General features: G+C 38.0%; 1 long non-coding RNA gene across 1 annotated transcript; it reads right to left on the reverse strand.

Moving 5' to 3' along the window:
- Window positions 1–5023: 5023 nt before the first annotated feature.
- LOC134474364 (uncharacterized) lies at window positions 5024–8915 on the reverse strand. Its single transcript, XR_010045195.1, has 2 exons — window positions 8607–8915; window positions 5024–5979 (listed from the first exon to the last, which is right to left on the reverse strand). It is a non-coding gene; the product is annotated as an uncharacterized LOC134474364 (long non-coding RNA).
- Window positions 8916–22352: the final 13437 nt, after the last annotated feature.

Consider the following 22352-nt stretch of genomic DNA (forward strand, 5'->3'; position numbering starts at 1 on the left):
CAGATACAGAGCACTAAATATCACATAGTCTGTCTTCTCTGAAGACCTCAAAATAAAACTAATTTAAAGAGCAAAATGAAAGAGAGATGAGGTAGACTTTTTGGGGAATGGAAGAGGATTGGTCGATTCGGTGGAGGGGAAGGAGAACATCGATGGTTATATCGATGTGCCTTTCTATCGGGTGGCACTAGGCAGCAGAATTCACTGTAGGTTTGACTGTACTCACAAGAAAAGACTTCCAAAACAGTTTCAGGACGTGGAATTGATGATGGGGTAATCAAAGAGTCGTACTTACAAGGGATTAACGGGCAATGTGGCTTTTACTGTAATACACCTGTAAAATGTAAACATTCACTGTATATTTTGATCGCACTTTGTGCCTTTTGAAGATTTCCTGCATGTTTTGTGTTGCTTGTTTCGGTTTTGCGTTGCCTCAGAGAGAAGAACTGCCACTTAATTCTAGGCCACAAAAGGAAGGAATTGTGAGAAGCTAACTTTTGAAATGTTCGTTTTTGGGTGGGAAGCCTTTAGGAGGTCCCTGCAAAGATATGGAGAAGATGAATAGTAGAATTTTAATGGAGAGTAAGAAACAGCAAATGTTGTATCAAGCTTGGCAAAATAATATCATTTTATTTTTTCCTGATAGAAAACCAATGTACATATAACTTCCCAACAAAGTGGCAGAGATCTACCCGACTGGGCCAAGACAGCTCTTATCACAAACACAGAGAAGTGCAGGACGAATAATCACAAATGCTATTTTGTAATCCCCACCCAAGTCAAAAGAAAGAGGTGGAAATCACAGGCGTGAGAAACTAAGAGAGAAGTCTAGTCCAGGACAGTGCGAGCTGGTGTTGCTTTTGCCTCTGAGGTTGTGAGTCCTACACAGAGATTCCAGAGCTGAGGGCTGCTGATGGATGATCCGCCTTGGACAGAGAGAGGACCTCGAGCCTCCTAGGGCAGACCTCCTGGTACAATGCCTGGAGCCTCTAATGACTGCTTCTTTGTAAAAATTACTTTTCTTACTAGTCTTGTGGAGGTAGCAAGAGACCTGGATGCTTGGGTCATGGAAACACAAAATCACCTTTGGGAAACACAAACCTCAGGCCACGGATTAACTCCATCTGCTTGTGTGAGAATACTGGGCCAAAAATATTAACATTAAAACCTGTTCTTGAAAGAACAAAAAGTTTTGATCGTCAATGTAAACAGACTCAGTTCTGCTCCTTGGGGATTACCTTTCCAACTCAGATCACAAAAGGGGGAAATGAAGAATGACCCTTCTGAGGGGGAGTTTGCATATACATTTTAAAAAGAAAAATATGTGTGTTCAACTTGCTAGGTGATATCCTCTAGTATTAATGAACCCCTTTATACTGTTAATTTCTATATTTATACCTCATTATCTTCCTAATTCCAGGTGCTTCTCAATGCCAGATAACCTCCCCGATAGCCCCACTAGGGAGTCTGATAGGTGTCTTAAATGTGGGTAGGCCAGTCCCCAAGAAGGCCCTCAAGTATCTCCAGCTTCTTCCATTCAAACCCATGTGTAGCCCCTTCCACACTGGGGTCAGTGCTCATCTGTGTGGTTGATGCAATGTGACAAAAGTTGTACAGAGTCTCCTGTGAGGTTCAGTTGTAAAAAATATTATGTCCTCTCCTTTAGTCACCCTTGATCTTCTTGCTGTCTGTTGGATTGATTGTTTTTGGAGACACAAGCTCCTATGTCTTGACCCTCAGTCAGTCTCTGTGGAGAGGAGTTGGAGTCTTAAGCCAGTATACAGCGTGAATGTGACGGGCATGCGGCCTTTGAAGTGGATTTTTCTCATGTCACACTTTCAGATCCTTGCAGCTTTGGTAGAAGTTCAACTGTCTTCCCATGAGTCAGCTGATACAGGACCCCCCCCCTTTCCCCAGTAAAGTGAGGTCAGATTCCTGAACCTTAGAAATTATGAGATAATAAAGTCTTGTTGTTTAAGTTGCCAAATTTTGAGGCTAATTTTGCTATGTAGCAGTGGATAATTAATATAATGTGTGGGAAAATATTCTTCTGATCTTCCCCAAACTCTTTCTCCCTGCAATAAGTGGTAACTTCATCCTTTCAACAATTCAGGCCAAAACTTTGGGTTTGCCTTGGAATGATGAGATAGATAATCTTCTATATGTTTCTCACATCCCACAGCAAACTTTTCAGCCAATCCTGTGGAATTTATCTACAAGATATGTCCAAATTTCAACTGCATCTCACGGACCCACAGTTATTCTCTTGGTCCAAATCCCATCATCCTTTTACTGGATTGTTGTAATAGCTTCTCGAGGTCTCCCTAATTTTGTTCTTACTCAATTTAAATCTATCCTCAAGAAAGCAACCAGAGTCATCTTTTAACAATATAAAACAAATTATGCTACTACTCTGATTAAAGCCCTTCAATATCTTCTAATATTACTTAAGGTAAAAGCCAAAGACATTTCACAGTTTCTGACACCCTTCATTACCTGACCTACTGTTTGGTCACATCCCCGCATCCCCCAGCATTCTCTCCTCCATTCACAATGGCATAATTATTGTTGCGACAAGCCAGCCATCAGCTTACGGTAAGGTTTTTACACTTATGGTCCCCTCTTCATGATCATTCCTCTTGTAGAAAACTTCAGGGTTACCTTACCTGAGCCTCTTCCATGATGTTATTTTTTAAAAATTGCAGTCTTTCTTCTATTTTTCTTGTTTTACTGTCTCTTTAACTTTGCTATGATCTGACATACTATATCTTTTGTGTTTTATATATTGTTTCTCTTCCTTCTCTAGTATGCAATACCATGAAGGCAGGGAACTTTGCTCTTTTTACTGGTGTATTTCAAGTTTGAAGAAAAATGCCAAATGTGTAGTAGCCAGACACTGAAATGCAATCATGTATTGGCTACAGAAGGGATATATTTGAATTGCTAGATGATTTAATTATTATGTGAACACTACACACTGTACTCATGCAAACATAGGGAGTATACCCTACTATCTATCTATCTATCTATCTATCTATCTATCTATATATATATATACTAATATATGTACTAATATATAGATGTATACATGTATACTGATATATAGATATACTGATCTATATATACATGTATATGTGTGTATATGAAGATTATATATTTCCATGATGAATAAAAAATGAAATTAAATAAGGAACAAAAGAAACATATCATCAAAAGACACGAGATGTATGAGACTTCTGCTATAACATGGCATACTATGTTAAAGTGAACTTTTACTTTTTAGGAGATTAATACTAGTTCATATATTGTGTACTGTTATCTTCAAAGTAGTTGTTCGGATTACAAGATATAGGCATGAAAAATGATCAAACAATTGAACAATGAAAACACAAACTATTCTTTTTGATGAACTAACAGAAATTAGTAGGATAGTTATCTAACCTGTGTATTTATATATGTATTCATATATATAAATGTTTCTTTTTCTTTTTTCTCCTACCCCAGTTGTTCTTTTCTTTTGAGTAGTTTCTTTCCTGTGTAGTGAACTTTTCTTATGGGTAGCAGGGATACACTCTATAAACTAATAGTTAAACTGTAGAACAGTAAATATGTAAGCCAGTAATGTAGTCATTTATAATCATCCTTATGTATTATGTAATGTACACGATTGTGTTACACTTTTATATGACTGACAGTATGATATGTTTATATCAGTGTCACCACAAATACACAATATTTTACTATAAAGACTTTGATGTCTCTTGATGATAGGACTTTTCATCTCCATTAATCTTATGGGATGACTATCATGTGTGCATTCTATCACTGAAACATCATTATGTGAGACAACAGTATAGTTTTTGAAAAAGGAAATACTATAAACAGGAGTGATAGTATCATAATATTTGGGAAAGAGAAAAATCTATGACATTATCACGTAACTGTGCTTAAAATTATCAAAAGAAAAAGGAGTGAAATAATGAAGGTAATCTGGAAATCAATTAGGTTTAAAAAAGGAATTATAACTTTAAGAAGTAAAAATATAGTGACTGAACTGAACAAATGAATAAGACATCAGTGAAAGTCTACTTGACTTAGATGACAGAAAAATCTGAGAACACTAGGTTGAATGCATCACAGAGATATGAAGAGGTTAAAATCATAAAGAAGAGGTCAGAAGAGAGTGAAAAGGCTTAGCATATATGTAAAATCATCCTAAAGGGCAAGAACAAAGGCAATGAAAGAGAAGTAGTATTTAAAGAGAAAACAGCAGGGAATTTTCTAGATTTGGAGTTGAGACATAAAACTTTGGATCAAAATGGTATGTAGCGATCCAGTGGAATCCTTGAAAAACTCCAAAGAGAAATTCAAGAGATTAAAAACTCCACTGAAAGTATATATAACAGGCTGAATGAAGATGTATCATTAGATTTTGAAGACAGAATTGTGGCTTGTAATCATTAAAAGAGAGATATCTTAAAACTTGCAAGAGATTATGAAAAATAATCTATCCAATCACTACAAGATGAAGCAAAGAAGAACAGGGAAGTTTAACTGGGGTCAGTGAGAAAGCGGGAGACAACACAAATACCATAAAAAACTCTTTACAGAAATAATGGCAGAAAACTTCCCAAGCATGGACAAAGAATTTGACATGCAAATAAATGAAGCCTATAGAACTCCAGGCAGCCATGGGCAAAATAAATCTAAGGCATATAATAATCAAGTTTCCAGAAATTCTACACAAGAATAAAATATTTAAAGCAGTTAGAGAAAAAAACAAATCACCTAAAAAGAAAAAAATAGTCCATCAAAATCACAGCATTGTGAAGAGACACAGTTCATACAAATATGAACCCTCAAATCAAGTAGACTTTTAAGTGAGGTATTTCAAGCTCCAAAAGAAAATAAATTTTCTTTCTTTCTTTCTGATCTGGCCTGCAGATCAATCCGTGGGGTATGCCTGGAGGCGGAACGGGGATTAAATAAAGACATAGGGGAGACAAAGAGAGATGGAAGCAAGTTGAGATAATCCAATTAAGCCCCCATTTACTCAGGAAGTGTTCACATCTTTTATAGGCCGGGAGGTGGAACAGGAAGAGGCTAAAGGGATGAATACAACAGGGTCACTGTCACATCTGGGTATGTGACGTAAGCAGGAGAGGATCATGGTTAATGTAGGCAGACGCAGTGCCCATAGGAGAGAGAGAGGCAGGGAGGCAGCAATGGGCTGTCGCTCGGCTCCCTGCATCTCCTCCCTTTCTATATTATTTAATCAAGAGTATGGCAGGCCCTGCCGGACAGCGTTTGTCTTAGATCAAGGACCTCATTGCATGAACCCAACCAGGCCTTACCCATCATGGGCTCAGCAGTTGGTCCTGTGCCTGTCTTAGGTGGCTGTTGGAGTTAACATGCATGTCCTAGGTGCCCGTCTCTGACTGCCTGTCCATTGCCCGAGGGCAGTTAGGCCGCATCGTCATATGGGCCACTCGTGGGAATTCCTTCCTGGTAGGTTTGTTGATCTGCCATCTCCAGCTGATGATAGTGTACTTGAATGGGCCTTGCCATAAACGCGTCTATCCGGTTATTAATGAGCATTATAATCCTCTGAAAAATACAAGGACTCACAGAAAGGAGAAGCAATAGGGCAGCTAGGGGACCCAAAAGGGGCGCTAGGTAAGGGAAAAGCTCCCCCCACCACATATCGAGGAGAAGGGGTTGGCAGCCATTTGTTGGTGTCTCTGTTGAAGTCGTTCTCCTATGTCTTGGAGTATGCCTCACATAACACAGGACGCAGTCTATTTGGCTGGTTTATGTTCCCCCAGACTGAGAAGAGCCTCTTCCACGGTCACAGGGGATGGTGTGCAGGGCTGTCAGCAGTTGTAGTCTGTTTGGCAGGGGTCGAAATCCACCATGGGTGTGGTATGGCTCAAGGAGAAGGCTGAGTAGGCAGCATAAGGCTCCGGGGGGTTGTGTCACCTGTAAGAGAACACAGGGGATTGATCCTCGGGAAATGACATTATTCCTGGGCATTGCATGGGGTCTTTGAAGAACTGTCTACTTGTTTTACGAGGCACTCAGGTAGCCATCTAGCTTCTCTATCTTGTTGAGAGTAAATACACACTGAGCTGCGTCCCCATATGAGAATGGGATCAGGGACATGCTGTGAATTAGTCAGGAGGTCTCTCTATAGTACTGAAGCAAATTGCTTTTGTGTTTTAGAATGCCAAAAACGCATGGCTGCTGACTGTCCAGAAGCATCCAAATTTAAAAAATAAAGGATGAATAAGGCATGGGATAGAATATTTTTAGGTGTCCTCGTAGAGTACCATTTTCCCTTTTTATTTTATCAACAGTGAATTTTAGGAAAAGATGTGTCCTTTTAACTATGTCTTGACCTTGAGAGTTATAAGGTATGTCTTTTATATGATCAATGTTAAGATGTTGACAGAAATGAGCAAAGGCAGAACTAGCATAGTCTGGACCATTATCAGTCTTTAATTGTTGTGGGCATCTCAAAACTGATAAGGTAGTTAACATATGGCTAATAAGGTTTGGTAGCTTTGCCAGTCTGGGGAGAGGTATAAATGAAACCATTAAAGATATTTATAGTTACATGAACATATTTAAGATTGCCAAGCTTAGGAATGTGGGTGACATCCATTTGCCATAATGCATTAAGGACTGTCCTCTAGGATTAACTCTTGGAATTGGGAGGTGCATGGCACAAGAAAGGCAATTTTTTACTATCTGTCTGGCTTGTTTTCTAGTGATCTTAATACAGAATTACAGAAAAATAAACGGTAGGAAATCAACAGTTAGTAAGTTACATACTGTCATCTTAGAAATAGCTGTCCAGGCCACAAAGTCAAAGCATGTAAAGTGACATTTAAACAGTGACAATGCCAACAGTTCTGCTCAATGATCCAACAAAAACTTAGTAATATGGTTATCAGTCCTACACACTTGTTTTTTATCTCAAAGAGGGCAAGACCAAACATATCAAAACAGAACAAAACAGTTTTAAAAAAGATTTAAAGAAATACAGATTTTAAAGCAAGTCTACTGGAGATCTTACTGTTTATCCAATTGTCTCTAGTTTCCTCCAAACAGTTGTCCCCATTTTCATGCACATTAAATACATACTGCATATTATAGAACTAATCAAATCACTGCAGGATGATGAAGGCTTCTCAGGTTTTTAAGATCTGACATTGGGGAAGACAATAATAACTACCATAGTGTCTCTCATTCTCCTTTTAGCAGCTGTCCCCATCCTTACATATGCTGAAATTAAACTTAAGAGACCAGACCAATATCACTCCGATCAGTTAAATGAGTTAAAGTAATTGACATTGGAATCTCCACCTCTGGAGTCTTTTTGTAAAATGACCAGTCTCTCTACAGGCAGAACAGTCCTGTTCATGCTTTTGAGACAAGAACTGTCCAACTGCAAACCCCTGCAAGGCAGCAGTCACAGCAAAGGTGTATATATTCTGTCAGGCCTGTTCTATTTTTACGAGGTCTGATAGCGGCCTGGAAGATGGTGCCGGCACCTTTAAAAGCCAGCTGTTCAACAAAATCAGTGCCTGCATCAGTGTGGCCAAAGGCTCCGCTAGCAGCAGCAATCAAACAATCAACAAACTCTGAAAAGGGTTTATCTGGGCCTTGCTTAATGCTAGTGAGAGAGGAGCTCATATTATCTTTTGCAGGCAGCTTTTTCCATGTTCGAGTAGCTGCTGTTTGAATTTGAGCGGAAAAGTGTTGGATTAAACTCTTTTTAGCTTCTCTGCATGCATAGGCATCTTTTACTATTAACCTATTAAGGTCTCACCTATTGCTGGCTTGTGTATTGTGCCTGGCCGGCTCTTTGCAATTTTTTGTATATTCTGATTTTTACAAAAGATTATCTCCACCCGATAAAGTCACTCGGGCCAATCTTTGCCAATCGTGTGAGCCAGCTGTCAGCCAGAGAATTTAAAACAGCAAGAGTGAAAGCAGTTGTAAGGCCATATTGGGCAACTGCTGTCTTTAATTCTTTTAAAGCTGCCACTGTGAATGGCGTATGAGTCCTAACGACTCGTGGAACTCACGCTGTCTTGCGGCTGTGCAGCGCCATCTTGGGGAGGTACATTTGTTCCCATCACCAGAAATGCAGTTTTGGGGAGGGACCCACGCTGATGTGGCGGAAGTGAAGCAAGTGCCATTTTAAGAGCACCATGAGGCCTGCTGGAGGCAGGCGCTATCTTAGGAGCACTATAAGGCCTTGTGCGACCGTCTCCTCAATCTGAGGATTTGCATGCCTCTGGGCAAGCAGCTCAGAGATTAAATTCCAATATGCAAAGGTGGTCACCAGAACCTTTTTCCGGACCAAAAACTCTATAATAATCTTTTAAAGCATCTCTTACTCTTTTCCACCTCTTAGTATCTATAGAACCCTCTAGGGCAAACCTTATGGATAAATTGAAAATACTGCAATAATTCTTTTGTTCTAACCCTTACCCCTCTTGTCTTTCATGCCTTTATAAGGCCTCCCATGAACACTTCGTGTTCATTCAATGCTTGACCTATGTCTGGGAAAGGGAATGGGGTCACCGTTCACTCACCACGACTCGGGCGGGACCCCGGGTAGTCGTCTGCACAGGTCTTGGTACTTGATTTAATGTCCTATTGCTTTTAGCTTTAATCCTTGATTCAGTTTGCTCACTCCTCGCCGCCGCGGTCTTTGGTTCAATTTGCTTTCACTTTCAGTTTAAGCCGGCTCCCTCGTTGACTCCTCCGTGCCAGGAGCCCCCACGCTGAGCACCACTTGATCTGGCCTGCGGATCAATCTGTGGGGTGTACCTGGAGGTGGAACGGGGATTAAATAAAGACATAGGGGAGACAAAGAGAGATGGAAGCAAGTCAAAAAAATCCAATCAAGCCCCCAGTTTATTCTGGAAGTGATTACATCTTTTATATGCCAAGGGCAGGAGGTGGGACAGGAAGAGGCTATGGGGATGAATACAACAGGGTCACCATCATGTCCGGGTATGTGATGTAAGCAGGAGAGGATTATGGTTAATGTAGGCAGACGCAGTGCCCATAGGAGAGAGAGAGAGGCAGGGAGGCAGCGATGGGCTGTCGCTTGGCTCTCTATATCTTTCTCTCTTTCTTTCTATTTGGCACCAGGGATTGAACTCATCACCTTGCACTTGCCAGTCAGTCACTCATGCCACTGAACTACATCTCCAACCCTAACACACAACCACTTTTCAAAATTGATGAAGAAATCAAATATTTCCATGACAAAGAACACCTGAGGAAATCATGTCCATAAACCCAACTCTTCAGAATGTATTGCCACATATATTAGAAAGAGAACATGAAGACCACAACTACAAGAACACCCATAGAAAGAAGCTACAAAAGAGGGCAAGCAATTAATCAGAAGAGAAAGACAGGGAACCAACAACAGGAAAATAACATGAAAAAAATTAGCCAGTTGTAGCCATTAGCATAAATGGATCCAACTCACCAATCAAAAGAAATAAACTGGAAGAATAGATCAAAAAGCAAGATCCAACAATATACTGCATTGAAGAAACACATTTAACTGAAAAAGAAAATTCATAGACTAAAAGTTAAAGGATGGAAAAAAATACTCCATGTGACAGGATCCCAGAAAAAAGCAGACACAGCTACTCTACTCACAGACAATGTGAAATGATCACTACATATTTGCTAAGAGAAGCCTCCAAGAAGAGATAATAATCATAAATATATATGCACCAAACATTGGTATACTCAACTACATAAAAAATGTTAATGGATATGAAAAATTAAATAAGCACCAACACAGTTGGGATGCAGGAACTTAACACCCTACTTCCACAGTTACATAGATAAACCAGACAAAAAACGTCAACAAATAAATATCAAAATGAAAAGAAATCTGAGAACAAATGGACTTAGTAGATGTCTACAAAGTGTTCCACCCCACAACATCAGAATATACATTCTTTTCAGCTGCACATGGGACATTCTCCAAAGTAGACCACATGTTAGCACATAGAACACACTTAAGTAAATGTAAAGGAATTGATGCTATTCTATGCATATTGTTTGAAACTGCAAATCAACGGCAAAAGAAATCACAAAAACTACATAAACACATGGAAATTAAATCATACACTCCTGAGCTGCCAATGCGTCACAGTGCAAAACATAATCACCTAGACATGTACTAAGGGAAAACTGAATGTCAAAGAAAAAAATCTCTCAAAATCATAAGAATATCTCTAGAAGAAAAATACTAGATAGAAGATTTTTTAAAAAATAATGTCAGAACATAATTTAATTATGGCACTGAATAGGTACAATTATTATCCTAGAATTCTATATCTAAACATTCAACAGTGAGGATAAAAGCAAACATTTTCTAAAAGACTCTCACTGACCCTTGCTAAAATAGTTACTAAAACATGAAAGCAAGATAGGACTAGGATACAGAAGGTTTGGAGTTAATGTATGAAAAATTGATTAACATGCTGATAATGTCTCAACAAGGGACTACTTTGAAGGAAAGGGTTAAGGACAAGGAAAAATTAATTTATTACATATAAAATGACTGATAGGAAAGGGAGATCAGAATTAAACTCTTTCTATGTAAAGGATTGAAATCTTTATTTCTTAAAATGTCAAATGGGAATTTTAGATATCTAAAAAATGAAGTAAAATATATACTTTTCAGGAGGGCAAAAAGGAGTGAGAAAGATATAATGCATTTAAGAGAAGGTAGGAGAAGCTAAAAAACAAAACAAAGAAAGACATGGAATAGTAAATGTACAGTAAAATGATGGAAATAATACCAAATGTACCAATAATCACAATAAGTAGAGTAAATTATTAATTAAAAGAAAAATTTTCAAGTTGGATCAAATAATTCTAGTTACATATTATTTACAAGATAAATTATTGATTGCTGGCTTGATAGATTGACCTAAATATTTATTTAAGACACAGTGTTAAAAAAGTTAAAAAGTTAAAAAAAAAAAGTGAACACAACAAAATTCAGTTAGTGACTTACTATCAGGAAAAACTGATTTTAGGACAAAATGCATTAGTGTGGATGAAAAAGATTATTACATAGTGATAAGTAAAGGCAGTCACAAGAAGACTACAGTATTTTAGTCCAGTGGTAGACTCAAGATATACTAGAAACAATGAATAGAACTATAAAGAAAGTGAACACATTCATATTTGCAATAGTAAGTACCAAGACATCTCTATCAGAAACTAATAAATCAAGAAAAGGAAAGATGTGATTGTTAACAATTATGCTCTAATGTCTGTTTGTAAATATACAACATATCCCTAGGCCCGCCCAATTTTTTGAGCGCCTCAAGGTCAGTTTACAGAATGCTACATAGTTGATAATTGAATATATTCCTTAACCAGAATGCATTTAAATTAAAACTAATTTTAAGAAATGCAGATTAAAAATTCCTGTTCTTATAAATTAACCATAAGAAGTAGTTATGGAGAAATCACATGAACTATTTAGAGTTCAACAATACAGATGAGATGCAGATGCTTACAATAGAAAAAACACAAAAAGCTGAAAAGGAATCATCTTACTCGTAAAGTTAGTAAAACAGAATCAAAACCAAAAATGGTAGCAAGAAGAAATTAAATTTAAAAAATAAGAAACGTGAATGAAAGTAATGCATAGTCATCAAAATAATAATATACACAAAATAAAAATCACTACATCTCTTGTACAAACACTGTCTTGTTAATATTTGGTGTAAATCCTTCATATTAAATATGGAGAGATGAAACCAAAAACAGCTGAGTCTTTCCATATATGAAGTTTGAACTTTGGAAGTATCATGGTTTATGTCTGTGTCCCCCAGGCCTCATGAGTTTGCATTGTGCATTTGTGATTGGTTCATTGTCTAGTGCTTGGATTGATGGGGTCAGTGCTCCACCCACAAAGGGGTGGAGCCAGGATGTGATGTAATGGCAGGAAGAAGGTGTGTCTTGCTCTTGGCTGATTCCTGCTTGCTGTTTGCAGCCGCCATGAACTGCGGCCCAGCCATGCTCACCTGCCTTGGAGCCAACTGAGTGTGGACTGAAATCTCCAAAAACTGTAAGAAATAAACCTTTCCTTTCCCAACTTGGGCTTCAGGTATTTTGTCTCAGCGACGAATAAAAAGACAGGAAACAAGAACCACTGTTGTCAAGAAGCAATAGGGAGAAGAAAGACTCCTATTTCTTGGTCCTGGAAGTTGTGGTTTTCTGGGGAAAATACAAAAGCTAGAGTCACAAAAGTGTAAGAATATCAGGGGCTATCCAGGTTTCTACTGGCTGAGGAAGAAGCAAGAGATTGAGAGGTGGAGAAGAAACTGAGGACTCACGGAGCTCACAGACCACAAACCAGGATTAACCAGGATAATGCTGAGTGGACGGGGAGCTGGGAAATGGGTGGTGAGTTGGATCAGGATGGAGATAATGCAAGAGTCTACATGTGAATGGATCCTTTCAGCATGTGTGCACACTTGGAGAGAACTGAGATCTACAGAAGGGTGGGCATGCATGGTTATTCATGGTAATCTTTCAGAGAACTAGAAAGTAATCAGTTTAAAATACGCCCTTATGACGTGATCAATTTATGCCAGTCTTTATGCCATTTCCTGAAGCTCAAGAAGATTGGGTGGGGAAGAGAATGAATGGAAATGAAGATTCCACAGTTGTCTTCTGCCATCTGGTCACCCTGTCTGTTCCCTTGCCATATTTTCTACTAATTTCTGGTCAATTTAGACTGCTTCTCATTTTTTTGTATAATTATGAACTTCAAAGTCATCCTTTACCTTCAGGTGATGCATTGTAAAGCCTCTAGTGGATATCTGAAACCCTGAATAGAAATTCTGCAAAACCACGACAGAGGATTGGATAACTGAGGTGGGCTACCAGGCGACCACAGGGTGGGTGGCATATATAGGGAGGAAACTCTGGACAAAGGGATGATTCATGTTCTGGATGAGATGCAGTTGGTCAGAGTGAATGGGAATTTTATCACACTGCTTATAACACTGTGTGATTTAAAGGTTATGAACTGTTTATTTCTGGATTTTATCATTGATATTTTTGGGTCACACTGAACTGTGCGCAACAGCAATTGTGGATAAGTGAGGACTATTGCATTTAAATTTTCCTGTGCCAATTTTCAGGCTGCAGCTGGCGGTCTGAGATCTGAAGGTTTTGTCTCAATTTTTCGTGAACTATGAGGTTCAAGTTCTCTCTGCTTAGTTACTTCCAAAAGCAGTTCTCTTGAAGAATCACAGTTACTTAAGAAAACTGCCTAAGGTAAATAACACAACAGGGCAGAACATGAGAAAAATTATTCAAATGAAGCGAGCCTCCCTGCAGCATTTCTCCCTGTGTTCCCACCACAGACACCACGGGAAAACAACACTGACTTTCCCTAAGTGCCTAAGTGTTGTCTATCCCCCATCATGAGTCTGTCCACCCACTGCAGCCACAGTCTTTGAGTAAAAGTTCACTCCTATAACTCAGATGACTCAGCCAGGACATGTCTGTGCAGTCTTACAGGTGACAGTTTTTCCAAGTTCTCCCAAGCTCTGTGTTTTATAAGTGTATTCATTCCTGCAGACTTTTGGCTGCCCTGTAAGCCTTGGGCCAGGAAAGAATAGTTGATTCTGGTTATCAAAGCTTTGTCTAAATAAACTGGGACCTCATTATATCTCTCTTGGCTATAGTACAAGGTATACGGACAATGCGTATTGGAAGTTCTCCAAAGTGGGGATTGTTATTCGAGTGTATAAAAAACATACCTCCTTAAAAGGGAGTTTCACCTAGGAGGAAGGCCTCCAGCATAGGCTTAGCGAACAGCATAACAGGGTAACCCCAGGATAATGGAGCCAAATATGAGTCCCTCTGTCTTCCACTGGAGGCTCAGTCTGGTTTTTATAGGGCAGACATAAATCTGAGAAAGTGTTTATAAAATAGACTGAGTCTATCTGGGAGGCTTAAAAAACAACTTTTATAGGTTAATTCTTAGGAAATCGATTTGAGGCTATTTAGAGAAGTCACTTTTGTGAGGAATGGAATCCTTCTCACCTAATCTTGCCCTGTCCAATTGGTTCATTCAACACAACTGTGCTATTTATTTTAGGTTTTTCATATTCTTTTGGGCAGAGAGGACTCCCTTTCTGAGCCTACCATCAAAGGATGGGGAGCGGATTCTTTATTAAATATATATCAGTGAAAATCAAATACCAATTCTTATTTACTACTTTGTCACACTATTTCAAATTTGCTTCCCAGTTGTATACCAGCTTTCAGTTGAAAGGCTGATGGCTGGGACAGATCTTAACCATAGAAGCTTGTACTGAGAGATCCTGTAATGTACGTTCTGTTAACCCTGCCAATTTTGTAGATGAGGAGGCTGATCCCCGGAGAGATGGACTCTCTTCTTTCAAACACCGCTCTGTGAAAAACATGTTGCTTGGCCCTTTGCAGGATATGAAAATACTTAGGTCAAAGTTTTCGTCCTCAGGGAATGTATCTTTTGATAAGAAAGATAAAGACAAATGTAGGAATAACTGTAATATGTGATGTGGTAAGTGCTGTGTGTGAGGGAAAAATACAAAATGAACTGCTGGTGTTTACATATTTAGGAATAAATTAACATGTTTGGGCAGGAGGAGGGAGGAAGCGATCTGATAATCTTCAAGATATACTTGGCATTTAAGGACAGTCTAAACTAATTAGATGAGTTTTTCCCAGAGCAGATGGGGCAGAAGAGTAAGTCTACTAAAGAGAATGAGAAAGGAATTAAGATGTGCTGTGTATGTACCATAAGGATTGTAAACATTAGGTACTATGCACGTCTTTTAATAAACTAAAACAAAAACATAAAGGGTAAGCCCACTGCAGCTGTAACTCCCTGAGCATGAAAAGGAAACCCTTGAAAGTCCCATTTGGTCATAGAATAGATCACAGTGAGTAACAGTGAATAGGATTGGACAGATGGACTGAGAGGAGGTTCTAGAGACCCTTGAGGGTGGGACTTTATGTGATAGACAGGGCTGGCCACAAATCAGAGGTGAAATGAATGACAGGACAGAATGAATGACAGTAACAACAGAAACAAAAGAACTGATGGAAAAGGAGAAGAACAGACTCAAATAGTAGATGTAAGTAAGTGTGTGAATACTTTCACAAGGTGAAGAATGAGAGAGAATATTTATTAGGAATCAGATTTCAGAGAGTTAAGCAGAGTCATCGGTTGGGAATATGGAGACTGACGTTGTAATTTTCTATGAATAGTTTGTTGGTAAATGAAAAATGCAAATAAATGGGTTGCTTGTGTGGCAAACAAGGTTTTAGGGAATAGTTGGAGGCAGAGAGGAAAGAACTGATTGTGATGAAAGCCAGGATTTCTGATGGCTAGAACCTAGGAGAAGGTTGGTGCTCAGCTCCTGAATATGATGGTACTACAAACACTTTCCAGAATCTAAAAACCTCAAGGACTATTTCATCTTCTTCTGTCATCATTAAGATTCTTTAATTTAGAAATGTACACCAGTTGTGTCCATTATGGTGCCACGAGTTGCCAAGAGGTGAGTGGGACTCTTGGACAGTGAATGGGTTGGGTTCACAGTTCTGCACTCCTGTATTATCTAGGGATCCTGGGGGTGCCTCTGATTCACAAGGATTTGCAAATATACCAAACAGACATTTGGATTATCCTGATGCTGTAGATCACATCAAAGGAGATGAAACTCCTTTGTTCCCTTTACTCAACAATTTGGCAAAAATCTCCATCTTTTAGAGATGATTTTGAGTTTTTCAGAATTAAGTCTTATTTTCCCCAAGCATTTTTCTCTCCATTTTCAAAAGCTTGGGTACTTGTTCAGAATTTAATCCACATGTTTATGATTCATTTTAACCCTGCGTCTTTCAAATTTATCTTTGGAGCATGCATTGGTACTTGAGAAGCCTTTTAAAGCTCAGGACTTTAGAACTGGAGAGTTATTTTGCTAGACACGTCTAGAAAACACGTAACAGTTTCATAAGAGCCAAATGCAAGAGTGTGGAGGGGGGCCTGAATCCACCAAACTCCTTAAACCAAACGTACTCCTGGTACGTTTTCAGGGAACCTCCTTGCCAAGTGGTGATGAAGGGGCATCTGTGTTCACAGGGGGAGTAAACCAGTTGCTTTGCGTACCCTCAGGAACAGCAGATCTGGGAAGCATCATGATGCTGCTGTCTTTTCTGGTTGGCCCTGACGTTTCTGTAGCTCCTGATGCCTAGATCACTGAGCGGCTTGCAGAATAGTCTGAGTCACTTCATACTTTAGTTCCCCCTCTTTACTCATAGATGATAATGAAGTCTCCAAAGGTTAAATGTCTTGCTAGGGTCTTGCATACTTTAGTGCTAGAAAATCCTCAATTTCTACCACATCTGCTTTATGTAACAAGAAAAATCCATAGTAGAAGCTAAACTCACGTCCTTGGTGCTAGGGACAGTGTGAGCAGGGAGGTGGTGATACTGACATTTTGGAGAGACTGAAGAGATTAAATACTGGCTTCCACATGGAAATTGCCTGTTTTGTATTTTTCCTCTCCTTTGGAAGAGGAGTTTCTGTTGAAATGAGTTCTTAAGGTCTAATTCCAGAAAAAGTTATCACACGAAAAGGCTGAGTTATGCTACCACTGAAATCTAATCTGACAAAGATACTGGGATCGTGCTGATTACTCTGTAGACAGATGTCTACAGTACTTAATTGTATATATTTTCCATTTTTCATAGTGTTGTTTTTTCTAGTTAAGCCAACGTGCGACCATTCTAAGTACGTTGGGTCCACTCTGTTAAATGTTGAGAGGAATATATTGATTTTGGACACAGTTTTGGTCCAAAACAGCTACAATAGGTTATTTAGCTTAGTTGTGAAATCCATGGACAATAGATGCATATCAACAAAAGTCTTGATTTTCCTTCTATAATGAAACTGTTGGTGAATTTTATGAACGTTACTTTAATCAGACTGAGGTTTACAGAACACTGAAAACAGCATATTTTTGTTTTATAAATGATTATACGAGTTTTCTATGTTCATGTTGGGGAACTTAAAAAAATGCCAAAAATACAGAGAAAAAAAAATAAAACGCTTTGGATTTCATTACAGAGATAAACAATGTTAATATTCACATTTAATACTTTCTGTCTTTTTAAAAGTTGATGTATAGATGCTTTTTTTAAACAAAATGTACTCATAGGTTATAAACATTATCTTGATTTATAAAGGTTGAAATGCGGAAAAGATATTTCCTAAGAGTCTAAGACCAATAACCACAAATGTTAATCCGTTTTCTGTTCTACCGGGAAGTACTGTAGGCAGGTTAACTTATAATCACTCTTCAGGAGATTGAGGGGCCTTTGTCTGGTGACAGCCTTCCTGGTAGGAGGTCCAGAAGTGGCCCGGGGTGTCATGTTGTGAGAGACAAGCAGTATCTATGAGTGTCCTCTCATTTCACTGTCTTCTCTTCCAAACTATCAATATTCAGTCATTCACCAATATTCAGGGATATCTATGCTGGTGATAATGTCTACTCCACAGCCTCTCCAAGTAAACCACAGACTGCCTTTGTCATATCTCACAATGAGGTTAAATTTCAACAACAAATCCACTGTGGCCAAGCTATAAAACCATGGATTCATTGCATCTGCAGGACTGGTGAGATATCCAAAACTTTTGTAGGGTCTGAAGCCTTTGAGGTTTGTGGATCTTTTTTCTAATGCTTCCAAATTAACATAATTTAATTGTTCTCTGTGAGTTGTTTTATTTGCTTTTTGTTTACTGTTTTAACCCCTATCTCTATTCTCCACTTTTCTCTGTTTCCATTTTTATCTACCTACTAATAGTAGCCAGCTTCTTCTCACACAGTTTCTCATTCCTTGCAGTTTCTGCTTGAGGTGGCTCACACACGGCCACATTCTATATCAAGACTTCTTTGCGCATTCCAATGGTGTAACATTTTCCCGGGTTAGACTACTTGAGAGAGAATCTGATCTATCCCACTGGTAAATGTTATCTCTAATTGAGTCCATCTTTGTACACAGGCTGTGCTGTGAATTGCTGGTCTGTTATTTCTCAAATCAGTTAAAAAATGGCCTCATGATGGGACATTTAGATGGCATTTTAAAAAATAATAAAAAAGTAAAAATTACCCCCAATGCCATGATTCAGAAACGTGTAGTGTTATATAACAGTCCATTTTAGGGACAAAGTAATACTTTATAATCCCAGCAGTCTTCTGTATTTCTTTGTGTATGTAGTAGGAAGAGTCTGTATCTCCTATGTGTTACATAACAGTGATATTTCCTAATACTGCAATGGAAGTTCAGTTCCTAGGCAACCCAAAAATTACAAACATCTATTAGAGGCTCTTTAGGTAGATCTTTTAGTTTTAAATTAATGAGAACACTTGCATTCTGTCTCCATTTTTTTCTTCACATTTACTTCCTTAGGCCATATAAAATTTATTTTACAATACAGAGTGATAAAGAAATTTAAATTTCCTTAAAAGATTTTTTCCATTTTTGCTGAACTATTTATTTACTAATCTATTCTTTCTCAACCAATTTGAAATATCATACGATTTATTTCCTTGATTCATGGACACACTTGATTATAAGAATCCCCCTGATTTAGAAACCACAGCTATATGAAACTTTTGTGTCACATCTGGTATTATAATAAAAAGCATAGGTATCAGGTATTATAATAAAAAAACATAGCAATAGATTTTCATACTTTGTTATTTATCAATTTTTACTCTTTTGCACTAACTTATTATAAAGTATATTATTTTAATAGTTGTGAATTAAAAATTTGTGATGGTATCTTTTAGTCTCATTAAAATTTTTAGGGGCTGGTGATTTAGCTCAGCGGCATAAGTGCCTTCCTTGCAAGTGTGCAGTTGTGAGTTCGATCCCTGGTACTGAAAAAAAAGGACAAAAATATTTTTTTAAATCTTGTGTATTTTTTATCTGTGTGATCTTTAAATGAGTTTATCCCATTACTGAGTTTTGTTGGATCATTGAACAGAACTGTTTGCAGTCTCACTGTTTGAATGTCCACTTTATATGCTTTAATTTTGTAACTTGAGCAAATATTTCTAAGATGACAATATATAACCCATTAACTAGTGATTTCCCACTGTTTATTTTTTTTCTGAAATTCTGTATAACTTGTACCCTTTTTCTGCTTTTTTCTTTTTCTCCTTAAATAAAATTAAAAAAAAATAAATGAGTTTATTCCTCAAATTCCACTGTATTTCTTAAACAATTGCATTAAATTTGCATTTTAAATTGCAATAAATTTGAAATAATTTATATACTTACAATATCAAACACTTCGATGTGTAGGATAATGATCGATTTTTCATGTTACTCAACTACTTAATTACAATAGTTTTTAGCTGGTTCTCTTTTGGTTTTCATATATGCAAGAATGTACAATGACTGTATTATTAATGTGTCTGACTAGTGGAACCACTTCTGATACTGAACCCCTTGCTATGATGTCCATTTGTCTGAGACAAGTTATTATCATCACGTTTAAGAAAATATGCTAGCTTTTCTAAAAGTTTTAATCAAGACTAAATGTTGAAAAATCATTTAATATTTATCTACGAAAAATACATACAGCTTTTCTCATTTTAATTTAATAAATAAATTTTTAGCCATACTGTGCTTTGGTGTTTCTGTGTATTGCATTTGTCCGTGCTTAACATTTGGTATCTCTGTTCCTCAGGAAGATTTATTCTGTAGAGTTCTAGTAATTCAGTGTAGGGCATTGAGTTAAACTCTTTAGATTATCTAGCTTCTAGCATACTATCAAGCACATATCTTCACTGGATTTTGCCAGACCACTATATATTTACTTTTTATTTATTTATATGCATACCCATAACCTATTCTGATTCTCTTCTAGTTCACCTCCCATAAACAAATACTTTAAAACTTTATCTTTCGTGTGTGTGTGTGTGTGTGTGTGTGTGTGTGTGTGTGTGTCACTATGGAGGGGGCCCTTGAAGCTGGAGATGGATCACATGTGTGGGGCTAAAGCAAAGCCAGCCCTGAAGACACAGAGACCCCAAAACAAGCCACATGAACGAGCTGTTCCAGTCCCAAGAAGGTAAGCTGGGTTGCCCAGGTCAGCCAGGCAAACAAGTTGCTAGGCAGAGGGGTTGAAATTGACATCATTCCTTTGAGTCTATAAATTAAGGCGCTAAGGGTTGAACAATTTTTTCTCTCCCATCAGGAAAGTAAGGGCTCCACCTGACCTCTCCTGGTCCTTCACCCCAAGAATCTCAGGAGCTGCATGGGTCACAGCAGCCCTGGGAATGGAAACCACGAATCCAGGGCTTTGTGCATGCTAAGCAAGTGTTTACCACTAAACTAAGTCTCTAATCCTATTTTAACATTTTAAACGTGCATTTCTTATTTGATTGTGTCCTTCTAAATGTGTTTACTTTTCATGTGGCACATACTGTTAATCTATTCCAGTAAAGCTAGCTTTCTGCTTTTACTTTTAAAACCAAGCTCCATGACTCTTAAAGCCTAGTCACATTACTGTGTGACCCTCTGAATGTGCTCACACATTTAACATCTGTAACTCCTCAGGTTTTGTGTCATGGTTATACCAGTCCCACTAAGTAAAATACTTCATGTATAAAACTACTTGCATCTGATGCCTTTTGGAAAATAGTTGTTACACACACACACACACACACACACACACACACACAGCAGATTTTATCTGCTCATTGTGAAGTTGCTAATATCCAATATTTTTGAGAAAGTCATACTTTTGAAATCTAGAAGCATATGGTTATTAGTAGTATTTTTGTGTGGTTGGAATGCTTTTTGTATTCCTAGTGCCTCATACATGTGTGTTTGTTTTTTCAAAAGCTAAATTTCTACTGTTTTATCCTTCAAAGACATATTATATGTCTGCTTAATGGGAAGAAGCTTCTAAAGATTCTCCTTTTGTGCAATCAGTTTTATCCAGAATTCATTCTATTATTTAAAGAACGAAACTATTCAATTCAAATGCATTTTAGTTTTACTATGCAAATTAAAAAAAAAAACAACTATTTTTGTCTATTTCCTCTACCTGCTTTTCTTGGGGGGCTCTATTTTAGTTTTTTGGACTGAAGTTCACATATTTTCAATCTTTCTTGTTTAATAATACAATCTCAGTGCTATTAATTTTCCTTGGTATCTCTTTGGCCACAGTCTCTGCTTTTTACATGATCTGTTCTTATTGTCATAATTTCAAAAATAGTCTGTACTCTTTGTCTCAAGAGTTATTTAAGAGAGTCAGACATTCTAGTGCTTTAAAAATTCTTCTGTTATGAATTTCTGGGTGTATTACACTGTGTTTAGAGAATGTGAGAATGTAATCTGCATTATTTCTACTTTTTGGAAAATAGCAAGATTTTCTTTACTGACTAATATATGGCCATTTTTGTTAATGTTCCACAGCACTTGAAAAGAACATGTATTTTCTGAGTATATTTTAGGATTGATATACATCTGTTACCTCAAGCGTATTATTGTCTGTATCCTTTTAGTCTCTCTGCCCAAGTACACAGGTGTGTTTGATCTACTTGAACTGACAGAGCTGTAAGGCATTATATGAATAACTCCCATTTCAACTATAGCCTTGGCAATTCCTTCAAGTATTTCAAACTGGATTTGCTCTCCCTGTTTCATCAGTAGAATTAATGAAGCATCTTTTTACTCTTCTTCAGCTGTGTTCTCTTCATATGGAGGCAGGAAGACTTTATTTCACTTAGCCTGGGCCAACTGGCATTATAGTTCAGGAATGTCCTAGTACTGTTCCATCTTGGTCATCACTAAATAGTGTGTGAGTTTTAATTTTTTACCATGCCCTTGGGCCAGGAGGAGAACCAGAGCTCCCAAGATATGGCCACGGTGGGACTCAGGCAGCTTATTCATCCACCCTCTTGATAAGCACCTGCAGTGAGGGCCAGGAGAAGAACCATTACCTGTGAGCCTACTGCCAGGGGGGTTCAGCCCCCCTTTCAGCCCAGGGGGCTGAAAATCAAGCACCCTTCCCCTTGGTCACCCCATAGCTACTGGGGATAGATGTCTTAGCATCTCTTGGGAGGATGACCATATGCAGTATAGCAAATATAGGGGATTTCCTTCTATCTTATGTTTGCAGGCAAAGGTTGTTTTCACTGTTTTGTTTTGTTATGTTTCTTTTGCTCTATTCAGTATTCTCAATTGGTTTTATAATATTCTAT

Source organism: Cavia porcellus, unplaced genomic scaffold (genome assembly GCF_034190915.1).
Source record: "Cavia porcellus strain 051 isolate PalLab524CR breed Dunkin Hartley unplaced genomic scaffold, mCavPor4.1 scaffold_32, whole genome shotgun sequence".
NCBI lineage: Eukaryota > Metazoa > Chordata > Mammalia > Rodentia > Caviidae > Cavia > Cavia porcellus.